This window comes from Rousettus aegyptiacus, unplaced genomic scaffold, assembly GCF_014176215.1.
Source record: "Rousettus aegyptiacus isolate mRouAeg1 unplaced genomic scaffold, mRouAeg1.p scaffold_m13_p_10, whole genome shotgun sequence".
NCBI lineage: Eukaryota > Metazoa > Chordata > Mammalia > Chiroptera > Pteropodidae > Rousettus > Rousettus aegyptiacus.
The window spans coordinates 66,259,672-66,274,821 of record NW_023416285.1 but is presented as its reverse complement, the minus strand read 5'-3'; the positions used below and the strand labels follow the sequence as shown (position 1 = coordinate 66,274,821).

Below are 15,150 nucleotides of genomic sequence, written 5' to 3'. Positions count from 1 at the left end.
AAGTTATTACATTCTTGTTGGGGTGTTGATTTGTTTCGAGCTTGTTTCCCCTGCCTCAGTGAAATCTTCATGCGGCGTAGAAAAAGATGGTGTCTGTATCGCTCACTGTTGTATACTTGGCATCTTAGCTATAATTGGGGCTCAGTAAATAGCTGTTGAACAAATGAAGGAGCGAGCCTGGATTCAAAGGCTGTCTATCAAGATACTGTTGTTTTGGAGGAGCCATGTTCCCCAGTAGGTCCTCAGGCCACTTTCCTCCATGTGATTCATTAGTTTTCGTTCACCCCCATTCCTCCCTCCAAATGAAAGGAGATATAGTTCTATTGCTAATTATACATTGTCTTACCAGAAGTCAGAAATAACTCTCTACCATTTTGTAGTCTGAAAGAAACAGCTTTCTAATTGGTTTTATGATAAAAATGAACAGCCCTCCATTATACAGGTCTAAGTTTCAACAAATACCCTAAAGACATTTGTCTTTTAACATCTTGCTACAATAAAGTCCATGGCCCCGCCCTCATTTCTACTTTCTACCACAATGTTCCAGTTAATTGACTTAAATAACTAGAAGTTACAAATATGTAATGCGCATGGATTATATGAATTCATCACTCGGTATTTGTTGAACAAATCCGATCATGCCCATATATTGTTCTAGGCACTTTCTAAGATAAGAAAAAAGACGTGTGTCCTTCCCACAAATAATTTATCACTTCCCGAAGAATTAGAATAAAAATACACTTTGCCCTAGAAACAAATAACACTGAAAAGAGCCTTTATTAGGTTTTGCTTTAGTATCCTACAAGGGCTTAGGGTCATGCCATGAAGATTATCATCGGCTAATGCTCTGAAAAATGTGGGTGATTTAGAAAGTGTCAGTGTTCGTGGCATGCTCCAGCTAGTTCTAGTTCTATAACCCTGCACTATCCTCAGGCAAGATTCAAATTCAGACCTTGGTGATTCAGCTCTTGCCTTCCTCTCCAACACATCTACCTTAAGCCCTCGGGGGCTCTGTGGAGTGGCTGCTGTTCTCCCTTCTCATGCCTGTATTGGAGCTGCAGCCTTCCTCTGCTTCTCCACCACTCTCATTCTTAAAGACAGGTACAGAGCTTGGGCACCAAGAGAGGCAGAAGGACGCAGACGGGCAATTTGGAGGAGGTGGGAGAGAGTGGTGTGGCTGGCTGAAGAGCGAGCCCTAGTGCAGGGAGAGGGAGGGATGGAATAAAAATAAAACGGAGATAGGAACCTAGAGCGGCACCACAGGGAGCTCCAGACTCACTGACAACCACTTTTTCCCTGCTGGGTAAAAGGAACTCTTGCCTGTTCCTGGTGTGTGTATAAGAGAAGGGGAAATAACCTTGGCGGCCAATGCAGCCCTCACCCCCTGCCATTCTTTTTCTTGCCCGAACTCTCCTGTTTCCATCAGCCCAGCTCTGTGAGAAGCTCTGTGAATCAAAAGGTCTCGTGAGTCACTCATTGCCTCTCTGAGGAATAAGTAACAACAAATCTCACCAAAGCAGAGCAGTCAGATTTAAATGAGGTGTCACTCAAAGACTGAGCTCAGCTTCTACTTTCCTTCGTTAACTGGCGCCGCTGTCCTGAGAGGCACGGTGCCAGCTTAGCTTGAGCTTTTGGGCCATTGACCCAGAGCTCTGGCTGATTTAGGATAATCTGGATTTGATATTCAGAATGCTAGACTCAGCAAGAGGCAAAGCAGGCCCTAAATATCATAATTTTGACCCAAATGGGGAAAATCTGAAATAGAAAGATAAATGTACATGATTTGGGTGTCTCTAAGTCCTCCTTGAGACAGGCCTATCCTTTATTTCACTCACAGTGCTGATAATAGATATCCGCCTTAAAAATCTAGTACTTTAATATTCCAGAACTTCTTGCCATAGTCTGTGACATGTGAAGCCCTTTGAGTACATAAAACAGAATGCTCCCGGAGTAACAGAGAGAGTAGGTGATCAAGCAGAGGCCAGTAATACTTTGTGCCAGATATTTTGACCCCATTCCAAGAGCATGTTGTTGTCTTTGTGGCCTGATGTCTGTCTGTCCCAAGCCTCTCACTAGAGCAGGCTCTCCACCTGGCTAGAGTCAGGGTAGGAGAAAAGCAATTTAATTTTCTGGTAAAAAATACAGGTATAAATCCAGGCACAGATTTAATTCTTTGCAGGGCATAATTCCATTTTAGAAGAAAGGCTTATTAATTAAAATCTAATTGATAGAAGTTTGGGTAGGATATTTTTTTAAAAAATAAACTTTATTTTTTAGAGCAGTTTTAGATTCCCAACAATATTGAGAGGCAGATACAGAGCTTTCCACATTCCCCTTGCCGCCACTCATGCTCAGCTTCCTCACATCGCCATCCGCTACCAGAGTGGTGCATTTGTTACAATTGATGAACCTACATTGATACATCATTATCACCCTGAGTCCATAGTTTATACTAAGGTTTACTCTTGGTGTTGCACTTTCTTTGGACTATATCTACCATTACAGAGTAGTTTCACTCACTGCCCTAGAAACCCTCTGTGTTCTGTTTATTTATCACCACCATCACCCTCTGCCTCTGACAACCACTATCTTTTTACTGTCTCCATAGTTTTGCCTTTTCCAGACTGCCATATAGTTGGAATCACGCAGTATAAGCCTTTTGGGATTGGCTTGTTTCACTTGGTAATATGCATTTAAGGTCACTTCAAGTCCTTTCCTGGCTTGATAGCTCATTTTCTTTTTTAGCACTAAATCATATTCCATTGTTTGGATATAGCATAGTTTATTTACCCATTCATCTACTGAAAGGCATCTTGGTTGCTTCCAAGTTTTAGCAATTATGAGTAAAGCTGTTGTAAACATCTGTGTGCAGTTTTTTGTGTGAACATAAATTTTTGGCTCTTCTGGGTAAATACCAAGGAGTGTGACTGCTGGATCATATGGTAAGAGCATGTTTAACTTGTTAAGGAAATTACAAACTACCTTCCAAGTGGCTGTACCATTTGTCATTCCCATGAGCAATGAATGAGAGTTCCTGTTGCTCTACATCCTCACCAATGTCTGATATCATCAGTGCAGATTTACTTTTGAAAGGAATTTTCTAGAATCCCTTTATTACCTAGTTTAGTCAGCCCTCCTTTTCCGCTTCCCTTTCTTCAGCACTTTGGAAACAAGCTCGTGCTTACTCTTCAGGTCTCACTGGAGACCTTCAGAGACCGGGGATTTAGGGCATGGATGATGGAACCAGATTGCCTGGGTTCCAATTGTAACGCCACTGTAAATCTATATCTGTATAAGAAATTGTTGGGAACAGTGCTTGGCACATAGGTAGACAGTGCTGTTTAAGTATTCATTACCACTTTCCCCAGAAAAACCCTTCCGGGTGCTACATTTTAATGACCTCTTCATTTGCTTCTATCTAAGATGTGAGATCCCTGAAATCAGGGGCTGTCTTTCTCATCTTCACATCTATGGCTGGAAAACCACATAAAATCGAGATATTAATTTGTGGTTTGTACTCATTCAGCAGCCCAAACAAATAGTAAGTTTTCTTCCTTCTCCATTCCAAGAAAGTCACCAAGGCTGTCCTTACCTTCGGGCTTATTAATGACTTTCGCATTATAGGGATAAAAGGAGAGTTCATAAATAAAGCATGAAACAATTACCCAGAATGTCATCCTTGTGTAGAATTTTGTAGTAGAAGGAAAACCCCTGCTGAAGAAGAAGTGGACTGATCCTAGAGGGAAAATCTTGAGCTTTTTGAGAAACTGGGAAGAGGGGAGAGGGGCACAGGTCCTGGAGTGGTGGATACCAGCACTTCACTTCTTCCTCGAGCTCTAGTCCATGGAAGAACATTTTGGCAGAGAAGCAGCAGGGGGCCCTGAAATTCAGTAAACATTTAGCTTCCCAGCTTTCAAAAGATGTAGGACTCTGCAACCGCCACTGAGCAGATGGGACTCACTCGTTCTCCGTTCTCGCGCCTCCCTCCGCTTCCTCTGCAACCATGTCTGACAAACCCGATATGGCTGACATTGAGAAACTCATCAAGTCGAAATTTAAGAAGACGGAAACACGAGAAAAATACACTGCCTTCAAAAGAAACGATTGAACAGGAGAAGCAAGCAGGCACATCGTAAAGGCACGTGCTGCCAATATGCACTGCACATTCCACAAGCATTGCCTTCTTATTTTACTTCTTTTAGCTGTTTAACTTTGTAAGTTGCAAAGAGGTTGGATCAAGTTTAAATGACTGTGCTGTCTGTCCCCTTTTCACATCCAAGAACTATTGACATTGAAGGCCGCACCTGCCTCTCACACCTGCCAATCAGGCTGGCAGGGAAGGAAAAGAACTTGCATGTTAGTGAAGACAGAAGCTGGGTGGGATGACAGTGAAATCTAGAGTAAAGATCAAGCTAGCCCAAGGTGTCCTGCAGGCTGCAAAATGCAGTTTAATCAGAGTGCCATTTTTTTGTTGTTGTTGTGGTTCAGATGATTTTAATTATCAAATGCACAATTTTTAAAAAATATGCAAATTAAAAGTTTAAAAACCTGAAAAAAAAAAAAAAAGATCTAGGGCTGGAGCTGGGGCCACTGCTTTCAGGGGACCATGTGGATTTTGACATGAACATCTCAACAGTGGCCAGAGGGGATTGGAGAGCCTTCTAAAATGTTTTGGACTGTGCCAGACCCCTTCTCCCAACCCTAGGGAAAAGGGTTGCCTCCCCACCCACACCCACCAAATTCACAAGTTTGAATTTCCTGAGTGGAAGAGGGCTATGAAAAAGTGGAACTTTATTTGAGACACAAAGGCTTCTTTTGAACTTTAGTGAAGTGAGCTAAAATTCATACCTGCAACATGTCCATGAACCTGGCAAAAGTAGGCATATTGAATATTTGATGAGTAGATGAATGCCAACAGTATCTTTAAATGTAACCAGTCTATTTTGTTTATTTATTTTAGTTTTTAATTTAATTTAATTTAATTTTTATTTTTAAATTACAGTGATAGTCAATATCATATTAGTTTCAGATGTACAGCAGAATGCTTAGACATTATATATGAAGCGATCCCCCAATAAGTCTAGTATCCACCTGACACCACACATTGTTATTACAATGGTATTAGCTACATTCCCTATGCTGTACTTCACATCCTTGTGACTATTCTATAACTATCAGTATGTACTTCTTAATCCCTTCACTTTTTTTATCCAGTCTTCCAAACCCCCTTCCATCTGGCAACCATCGGTTTGTTCTCTGTGTCTATGAGTTTATGCTTTGTTTATTTATTTTGCTTTTTAGATTACACATGTAAATGAAATCATATGGTATTTGTCTTTCTTTGACTGAATTCACTTAGCATAATGCCCTCTAGGTCCAGCCATGTTGTGGCAAACAGTAAGATTTCAATCTTTTTTATGGCGAAGTAATATTCCATTGTATATATATACTACATTTTTATCCAGTCATCTATCAATGGACATTTAGGTCGCTTCCATATTTTGGTTATTGCAAGTAATGCTGCAATGAATATAAGGATGCATATATCTTTTTGAATTAGTGTTGGATTTCTTTGGGTAAATATCCAGAAGTGGGATTGCTGGGTCATATGGCAGTTCTATTTTTAATTTTTTGAGGAAACTCCACACTTATCCAGTCTGTTTTAATAATGCCATAGAAACAGTTTTCGTTTACCTACCTTGAATAAACATTTTCCAGGGCTATTTTCTGTGCATTTAAAGCCCATTCAAAATAATTGTCTTTGAACCAAGATTCAAAAGACTTTTGTGACTACAAGTTAACAACGAGCTGAATTTATCACTCACCAGTCTTACATTGTTGGTTGCCTAAGCAAGTAAGTCTGGCTGCTTTACACTTTGATTCTGGAAAGATTGGAGTCTCCAGTCAGAACTTGTATCACAAAGCCCCACCTAGTATGAGAAAGCCTGTTAGACAAAAAACAAAATCCTGCTCTGCGTATTGGTATCCATTTCACAAAGCAGCCTTGTGCCTAACAATTCCTAGTCCTTGCTCAGAATGAAAGCTGTTTAGGCTGTTGTTTTTCTACTCTTGATTACTTGTGGTCAATCGTCCAGGGATTACACAAATGAATTAAATCTAGAGATAACCCAAAAATGTTCTTTTAGTCATTAATTTCTGCTCATTCTTCTTTTGAGTCTTCAAAGACTTTTTTTCTAGGCTGCTATTATAGCCTGCAGACTTGCTTTGTTTTCTTGCCCTTTTAAATATCAGAAGAGCAACAAAAAACAGACAGTAAATGGAAAAAGTAGGAATAAGGTAAACACCATGACAAAGCATTTAGGCAAATCTCAAAGGCGAGACCATACAACCTTGCAACTGTCCTGGCCTCTCAGCAAATCGGCATCATAAAAATAGAGGCTGGATAGAGGAAAGGAAATTTAAGGACCCCAGAGAACATAAAGCATAATATAAAATGCCTTTATAAATATATTCATTCCAGTAAATCTGACACATGCTGATTTAGGACTACAGTTTATCTTTGCCATTAACAAAATAGGAGAGTAAATATGATTTTATAACTATGTTTCAGGTTTTCAGTTAGATAAGTACTATGCCACAATTTTTCCAAATGGCTTATAAAAAAATGTTTTGTGTCAATTTTGAATCTTTAGTACAGTTTAATAACTTTTTTCTATTCCTTTCTTTCTCCTAATATAAACACAGTGAGCTCTTGACCTCTAGAAGCTGTAAGGACTTTCAACAAGTTACAACAGCATATTTATCTTTGATTCTAGGGTAAACAAATCTTCAGGATTAAATGGATGTGTATCAGAGAATGTTCTTAATCTCTAGGTTAAAATTTACAGTCATGAAAAATTATGTAAATCATTCCTTTTGTAAGGTCTGCCCTGCCAAACTGACAGCCTCAGGAATAAGAACACTAATTGCTATGTAACCACATCATAATTTCATAAAAGCAAACATTATTTAAAATAAACATATAAATGATTTTAAACCTCCTGATACTGAATGACAAGTTCTGCGTTAAAGTGCTTTACCTGAGATGTCTCATAACATCTCCTAACAACCCAGAGTGCTCCCACGCCTCTTTCTCTTCATGGAACTGACACGGGGTCAGGGCAAGAACTGGCCCGAGCTCACGCTGACGGCCGTGATAAAGGCAGGCTTGAAATTTAGAATCAACGGTTAATTCTTCACCCAACCCATATTCATTGAGCCCTTTACTAAGCATCAGGCTCAGTTCTAGCTTCTGAGGATACTGAGGTGAACAAAACAACAAAATCCCTGTTGTGAGTATTGTGAACACAACTGAGTTTATCGGTTGGAGTTGATAACTACAACTGTATAACCATACGATCATCCTTCTATGATTAGGCAGCATTTTAGACTGGCTTCTTAGTTTAGCACTACAAGCTGATTTATTTTCCTTGAAGGAAAAAGGCCCCCAAACTCATCCTAAGTCTCTGAAGAATAGAAGTCTGGACTAATGCTGGACTTTCTTTTCTTTTTCACTCCAGAAATAAAGAACTATTTCCCACCAAAAAAACCCCCCACCTCTCTTTGAAGTAAATACTTCCTTAAACAAACAAACAAACAAACAAACAACACACACATTCTTCTATATCTTTTCAAAGAGTCATCTCTTCTAGGTAAACTTTACAAACACGGGGCAGTACCTTTACAATTCAGGATGGACAGGCTAGTGGACTATTTTTCTTTGTTATAGATATCAGGTTGTGACAATATCCATACATCATCATCATCATCATCATAATAATAATAAACACCATGGTGCATTTCCATAATACAGTGACCTGAATTTGCTGGGAGAGCTCATAGTTCATCAGGAGTTTTACTCCTTTAGCAAGCAAACTGCCCTTGTGCTGCAATGCATAACAGTGTCTACAGTGGCCTGGCCTACTTGGGGAGCCCAAAGCGAGCAAGCACACAGCAGTACCCAGAACTACAAATGTTATAGCCATACCCACAGCCAACCCACAACTCAAGGCTCAAGGTTGCTGCTCATTACGTTACACAGGCATGTAGTTCTCAATAAAAAATTTTAAAACAATCGATGCTTTTCCATAGACAGTTACCTAAAAGTTCTATAATTTAAGTTATAGCACTAGCTTCTCATATTGAAAAGCATTAGGATAAACAAATTGGATAACTTCAGCAGTAATATGGTTATACAGAATTTAAAAATCATTGCTATTATTTATACTATATATATTTACAATGATGAATATATTCTTTATTTCTATTTTCAGACATAATGGTTTATGATTTTTATATTTGGATCCTATTTTACAGCCTTAATACATACATACTGCATTATTGGAAGTAAAAAAAAAAAAATCTCAAAATAAGCTTCTGAAGATGGCACTCATTTCTTTTACTATTCATTGAGAAAAAGCTCATATGATTCACAGTAATGCAGGATTTATTTTCAACAATACCCAAGTGTTTTGAGCTCTGCATAAATAATTTAAAACAGACATCATTAGGATATTGCAGTTTACATTCATATGAAAATCTATCCAGTTCTCTTGCATTTTATGGTGGTAAAAAGCTAAGACTCCCTAAATGAGAGACTTAGTTAACTACGGCACTCTGGACTTAGATAGGTGGGAAATTTCACTGTGAGTTATCGCATCATGAAAAGTACAATGAGAGTGGATGAGGCCCTTATTTTACATCAATTTTAGAGAAATGAATGTTGTCTTCTCCTGGAACACCTCATCTTCTTACCTCCACCTCATAATCTTGGCTGTGAAATAGACATATATGGTTTTGTTTCTTATTATTGGTGGAGGGTTTCTTTCTTCTCCTTTGTGACACTAGGGACAATTTATTGACAAACTGAAAAATAGGTCATTGGAAAGATAAAGTCTTTGGACAAAGAGGAAATAGAATAGGGTTCCAGTTCTGGCTCTGGGTAACCCCTTTGGGCCTCAGTATCTGTAAAAAGGAGCATAGTAGACCAGATTATCTTTGAAGTTTCACTTTTGGCTGCAAAGGTCTATGATTTAAACCAGGCTTGAGCTATGATAATTAAGAGGCAAATGGGTAGTGGTAAGAGGCTATTACAATGTTTTGTAACAGTAAATTCATAAAACAAAAATGTAATTGAAGTTTCTTCAAGAGTAATCCAATTGCCCATGGGGCAATACTGTTACAAGTATAATGTTATCTCCCACTCTTAATGTTTCATTTGAAAGGACATTCAGCATGTGACACTCCAGGCATCTTTCTGTGCCATGACTCACTCTTCGTTGGGGACATACAATGACTTATTTAACTGGCGAGTTTAGGAGACTCTGGAAAGAGTAGCCAGTGCTTCTTTCTGGAGGCCTCTTGGGAGATGGTGAATCTTCAGATGTACAGCTTCAGTCATCTCTGGTAAGGCCTGACAGCGTCGTTGCAAATTCTGGCATTCAGAATGCCAGAGACAGTATCTTAGCCAAAATTACATAACTGCATGGCACTCATGGTTCTAAAACGGGAGCAATATATTTAAACAACTACCATGTACCTTAAATACATTGCTTCTAACTTCTTACACGAATCAAGATGGGAAGGAAAGGTCCTTGTGACATGACTGTGGATGTTGGCTGAAATGTGGATGATCAGTTTACCCTTATTACAATTTCTTTTCCCCTGGAATCCAGAAAGGAGTCACAGAAGCTATGTAATTTAATAAATATTTGAGGTTCTCATATAGTACCTGGACTTTTCCAGGTCCTAGGGGATTTAGCAAAGAACTGAACAGACAAAAATCCTCAAAAAACTTGTATTTTAGTGGGAGGAGACACACAATAATCAAAATAAATAAGTAAATAATATAAATAAATAAATCAGTATGACAATGCACTGTAGTGATGTAGTGTCTGGAGTTAAATAGACTGGGGTCAAGTTTACATTAATTAGAAATTATATGACCTTTGGGAATGTTCTTAACCTTTCTGTGCCTCAGTTTTCTCATCAGTAAAATGGGGTTAATAAAATTTTTGTAAGTGTGTCATGAGGATTACATTTCATGAGTGTTAAAGACTTAGAAAACAGTGTCTGGCACACTTAAACCCATCGTAAGTACATGATATTATTATATTAAATGCAGCTAAAACAAGAAAGGGAAAAAGGGGGTGCTGGGTGGTTTGTAATTTTTAATATGCTAAGGTAAGAAAAGACAAGTGAAAAAGTGGCATTTGGGCAAAGACCTGAAATTGCTGAAGGAGTCAGGCACTCAGCTATCTGGGGGAAACGTGTTCCACACAGGAGGAGGGGTAAGTACAATGGTCCTAAGGCTGGCTTGAGCCTAAGTTTTCATGAACTACAAGAGGCTGTTAAACAATAATCTCCGAAGCTGAAAATTTGCTGAAAAGGGGGTTTATTGAGCCAGTAAAAGGACTAGGTCCTGGAACATACAGTCTGAACAAACAGTCCCCAACCTTTTTGGCACCAGGGAGCAGTGCTCCTGTGAGAATCTAATGCTTGATGATCTGAGGTGGAGCTGAGGTCGTGATGCTAGCGCTAGGGAGTGGCTGCAAACACAGATGAAGCTTTGCTTGCTTGCCCTCTGCTCACCTCCTGCTATGCGGCCCGGTTCCTAACAGGACCAGTACTAGTCCGCGGACTAGGGGTTGGGTACCCCTTGTGTAAACCACCAGCAACAGGGCTACATGGAGAAGATGAACATGTCTGATGTCCTGGAGCTGACAGGGGGTTCTTTTATACAATAAATTTGGGGAAGGAAGATGTAAGTTGTTCTGAAATTTATACTATCTATAGATAAGGAGGGGTGGGGAAATGTGAAGTGGGGGCAATTCTAGGATGGGTGCATTGTCCCTAAGGAAGAACTATTTCCTATCTGGATTGGTTGTGGGCAACATTGCAGAGAGTTCATGCACAAGCAGAATGTGGTGGGGTCTGGTGGCCGGCTATTTTGTTAAAGATAGCTGCCTGGAAGTTGGGTCAAAGCTTTAACATTCATTCAGGAATGTGAGTAGTCTTTTGTTGGTTTTGGCTCTCTTCCTCCCATCCTCTGGCCTGCTGTAATTTAATTTGGGATAGTTCAGAATTTTTCTCTTGTCAAGGGCAGCGTGGTTGGAGAGGAGAATGCAATAGAGAGGGGTCGTGGATTGGGACTCCTTAGAAGAGCCTTAGACAGGAATTTGGGTGCCTACAATTTATTGAGGATATGCTTGTTCTTAGGAAAAAGAGAGAGGAAAGTAGAAGAGAGCAAGTAAAGGAACTAAGCGAAGATGTGGCTCTAGCTAGTGCAGCGTGGACCATGGAGAGCTCTGGAATGTGAACTACACTACAGAGCATGTCCTCCCTTGAGACAAGAGGGCTGGCCTTTTGTACCCTCATATTAGTGAGCCATACCAGGCTGCCGGGCTAGGTGGTTTCTTAGGCTTTTCAGGCTGCTATGATAAAAACCACAGACTAGGTAGCTTATAAACAATAGAAATTTATTTGTCACAGTTTTGGAGGCTGGAAGTCTAGGATCAGAATGCCAACATGGTAGGGTGAGGGCCCTCTTCCGGGTTGCAGACTTCTGCTCTAGTCACGTGGTGGAAGGGGTTGGGAAGCTCTGTAAGGTCTCTTTACATCAACACTAATCCCATTATAAGGGCTCCACCGCATGACCTAATCACCTCCCAAAGGCCCCACCTACCAATGCTATTACATTGGGGTTTAGGATTTCAACATATGAATTTGGTGGGGACACGAACATTCAGACCACAGTACTCGCCTAAAAATCAAGGCGTCAGCAGAGCTGTACTCCTTTCCGGAGGCTCTAGGCAAAGGCAGCTGACAAGAAAAAAAATTCTCTGTTGTTCTTAATTACAATTGCAATGGCTGGAGAGTGAAAGAGACTGAATGGTTGGCCTGTTTGTATCTGTGGACCAACTCTGACAAAAGGCTGTTCACATCCCCTGCGTCTGCTGGAATTTAAGATTACTTTCCTGGTAGCTATGTCTGGGATTATCCAAGAGAGAACAGCCAGGCGACATCCAACCCCAGGGGTCTCAGCTTCTCATTTACTCCCGAGCTTTACAGACTGCTGCAGCCCGGCTTTCCCGCCCCACTCCCTCCCCCCTCCCAGCCCCCCCAGCCCACCTTAGCTCTTCTCCTCCCCTTTGTTTATGGCTAATGTAAATCCTGTCAAAATGGCTATGTCTTCCCCCCAACTACTTGATATATAAAAACCGCTTACAAAAATCCTGGACATGTTGTCATTTCTACTTAGCTATGCTGCTGGTACTTTAGACTCTACACCCTAAGACGGGTCTTCTTCCTCTTTTCCTCTCTTTTTCCTCCCCCTCCTCCTCCTTCTTTGCTAGCAATGGCTTAAGTTAAAATTTTTGTTTGTTTGTTTAACACAGAGAAGAAGTTCTGCAGGGAGCGGCTTGCTGCCTCACCTCCATTTCCTCAGTGATTCAAGTCTGGCTCCAGACTAGCATATTCCACATGCTAAGCAATAGCCCCACATGCAGCCCACGTCTTCGGAAAGCAGCATAGCAATCTCAGATTGTTCTTGGAGCTGGAGCCTCAGGTGTCTTACACTTTGCCCCAAGCAGCTTATCAAACCATTGCTTCCAGCCACACAGTTTTTTGTCCCAGAGAGGAGCTGTGGTGGCTTTGTACAATGTCACCTTAACTAAATTAAAACTACACTTTCCAGATACCCAGATGCGGGAATATACCATATGGTTCAGAGATATGGTTGCCACAAGAAAAAATTGTGTGATATCTGAAAGGCAGAAACAAATCAACAGTATCTTATTTTGAAGGTCTGAGGCAGTTACAGAGTTTATAGGGACAGCCACAGAGGTGCCAGTGAGTCTCACTCTGTTTCCACTTTCCCTACTCCAAGTCCAGCTCTTCTTCCAGATTAATGGCCTTACTGACAAGCAGTGATGCCAGCCCCACCACGAGATACTCTGCTGTGAGCTTACAGAGGCGGAAGCCACCAGAGCCCACAGCCTTCCAAATACCAGCTTCCTTTGGGCTCTTCTCCTGCAGCTGAGGGCTCACTCAACAAGCTCAAACATGTCCACCTGCATTGGGGCTGGTTAGGACTTTTCTCTGATACTTCTTGCACCTTTTCTTCCTAAGCTCCTTCCAAAATGGTGTAAAGTCTAACTCCATAATAAATAATCTATCCCATGCTCATAGTGGTCTTGTTTCCTGATTGAACTTTACTGGTGCAGGATGGAAATATAATAATCTTCATCTTATTACATGTCCAGGCACATTTTACCATTTCGTATAGATTGACACAGCAGACACATTTCTGGCTGGCTGTCCTTGAATATAATCAATACGTATCAATATCCAGTGGTCCTCAATGTATTTGGCACCAGGGAGATGTGCTCCTGTGAGAATCTAATGCCCGATAACCTGAGGTGGAGCTGAGGTGGTGATGCTAGTGCTGGGGGAGCAGCTGCGAATACAGATGAAGCTTTGCTCACTCTCGGGCTCCCAGCAGACCTCCTACTGTGCAGCCCCGGTTCCGAATGGGCCACAGACCTGTCCTGTCTACAGCCTGAGGGCTGAGGACCCCTGATACCACCAATGTAACATCGAATATAATGTTCTTTAATATCTGGTAGGAGAGGCACAAAATAATTGTTTTCAGGAGAAAATAATGTAAATATCATTGTCAGTGGGACAAAAATGAACTGGGGGCTAAAGATACAGTGTAAAGGCAAATTATTCCCCTCAGATGTTCTCTAGAACTAAAGATCTTTTCCCATCTTCAGGACTGAGCCTGTCACCTCCTGGTTTCTTCTCCTTGCTCTTGGCTTGACTCCTTCTTCCTCACCACATAGCACTATGCTGAAGGGAGGCCAGCAGGACTTAATTCGGTCACAGAATTGCTAAATTTACTCATTCATAATCTTGGGGTGTAATAAGAAACATGTTGGCCTGAGGCTCAATTGCCAAGAACCCTCTGTGGGCTTAGGAAATTCATCCCATCTTTCTGGGCATCCGTCTCTTTGTAATCTTTTTTTTATGATGCAATGTTAGTTGAATAGATTATACATCTTGTGCCACATACCTAAATTCATTGCTCTCATAGAAGCCTTTTTAGAAACTTGCATTTCAGTTATTTATATCAGGGTCCCAGAGCATGGCACATGCATCCCAGAAATGTTATCATATGAAATACACATATTGACATGGCAGCCTCATTTGGTCTAAGTGTCATGTACGTTTTCACACGCATGGAACCATGCTGAGGAAAGAGTCAGGGTTCCAGAACCCAGAGGGGTTGAGGGTGGTTTCCTCACTCTTTTATTTGCGTTCAGCACAGGATGATACATTATACTTTATATGTGCTCAGCTGTATTATCATAACTGTTTTTAGGTAATATACTGGTTTTAATTAAATTACCTCTCACAAAATAGACAGATTTCCTGCAAAGAAACCGTGGACCAAAGTGAAAACAATAACATAAGTACAAGCAAATGAACAACAAAATGATAGAGCAGACACTTTTCCTCCCAGAACAAACTCTTTGCCAACCACATTAAAAGGTTAAAATAATAAGGATTGAATCAGATCTGACAAAAAGCCTGACAAAAATATTCAAAATTATCAAGAAGATGGTTCACAATTTGGATTTACATCTACTAGATTCACACCTACTATCATTATTACAAATCTTTCCTTAAGGGCATGTTATGTCTTGAAATACTAACTAATGTAATATGATACTATTAAGATAGGCAAGGCATTTCAAATATGACTCATTTCATCTTGATATCATCTTGTACACACATTGGAAGCACGTACTGAAAGCTTGATTAGAGGGCATGACCAAAATGCTAGACACTACTGGTTTGGACTGGGACTAACATATCTGCAGGTATGTTAGAGGTATGGGTAGTAGCCCAACTTGGACTCCACTTCAAGATTTTAAAACCCTTATCACTCTACTTCGTATGAATTATGACACAATTACAGAAATTAAGGAAAGGATTGTACTTTAAAAATTCAAATAAGTGTTTTCATTTCAACTGTCAGAACTCTTTACCGCCCCCAACTTTTAGGAAAAACAGGACTAGATTTAATAATCTTTCAGTGAGTTGTTTTCTCTCTTACTTTCAGCTAGTTTAATATCTAAGTATATC

At 40.4% G+C, this 15,150-nt stretch overlaps 1 pseudogene; it reads left to right on the top strand.

Moving 5' to 3' along the window:
* Positions 1-4,003: 4,003 nt before the first annotated feature.
* Positions 4,004-4,136, top strand: LOC118608119 (annotated as a pseudogene).
* The last annotated feature ends 11,014 nt before the right edge of the window (positions 4,137-15,150 follow it).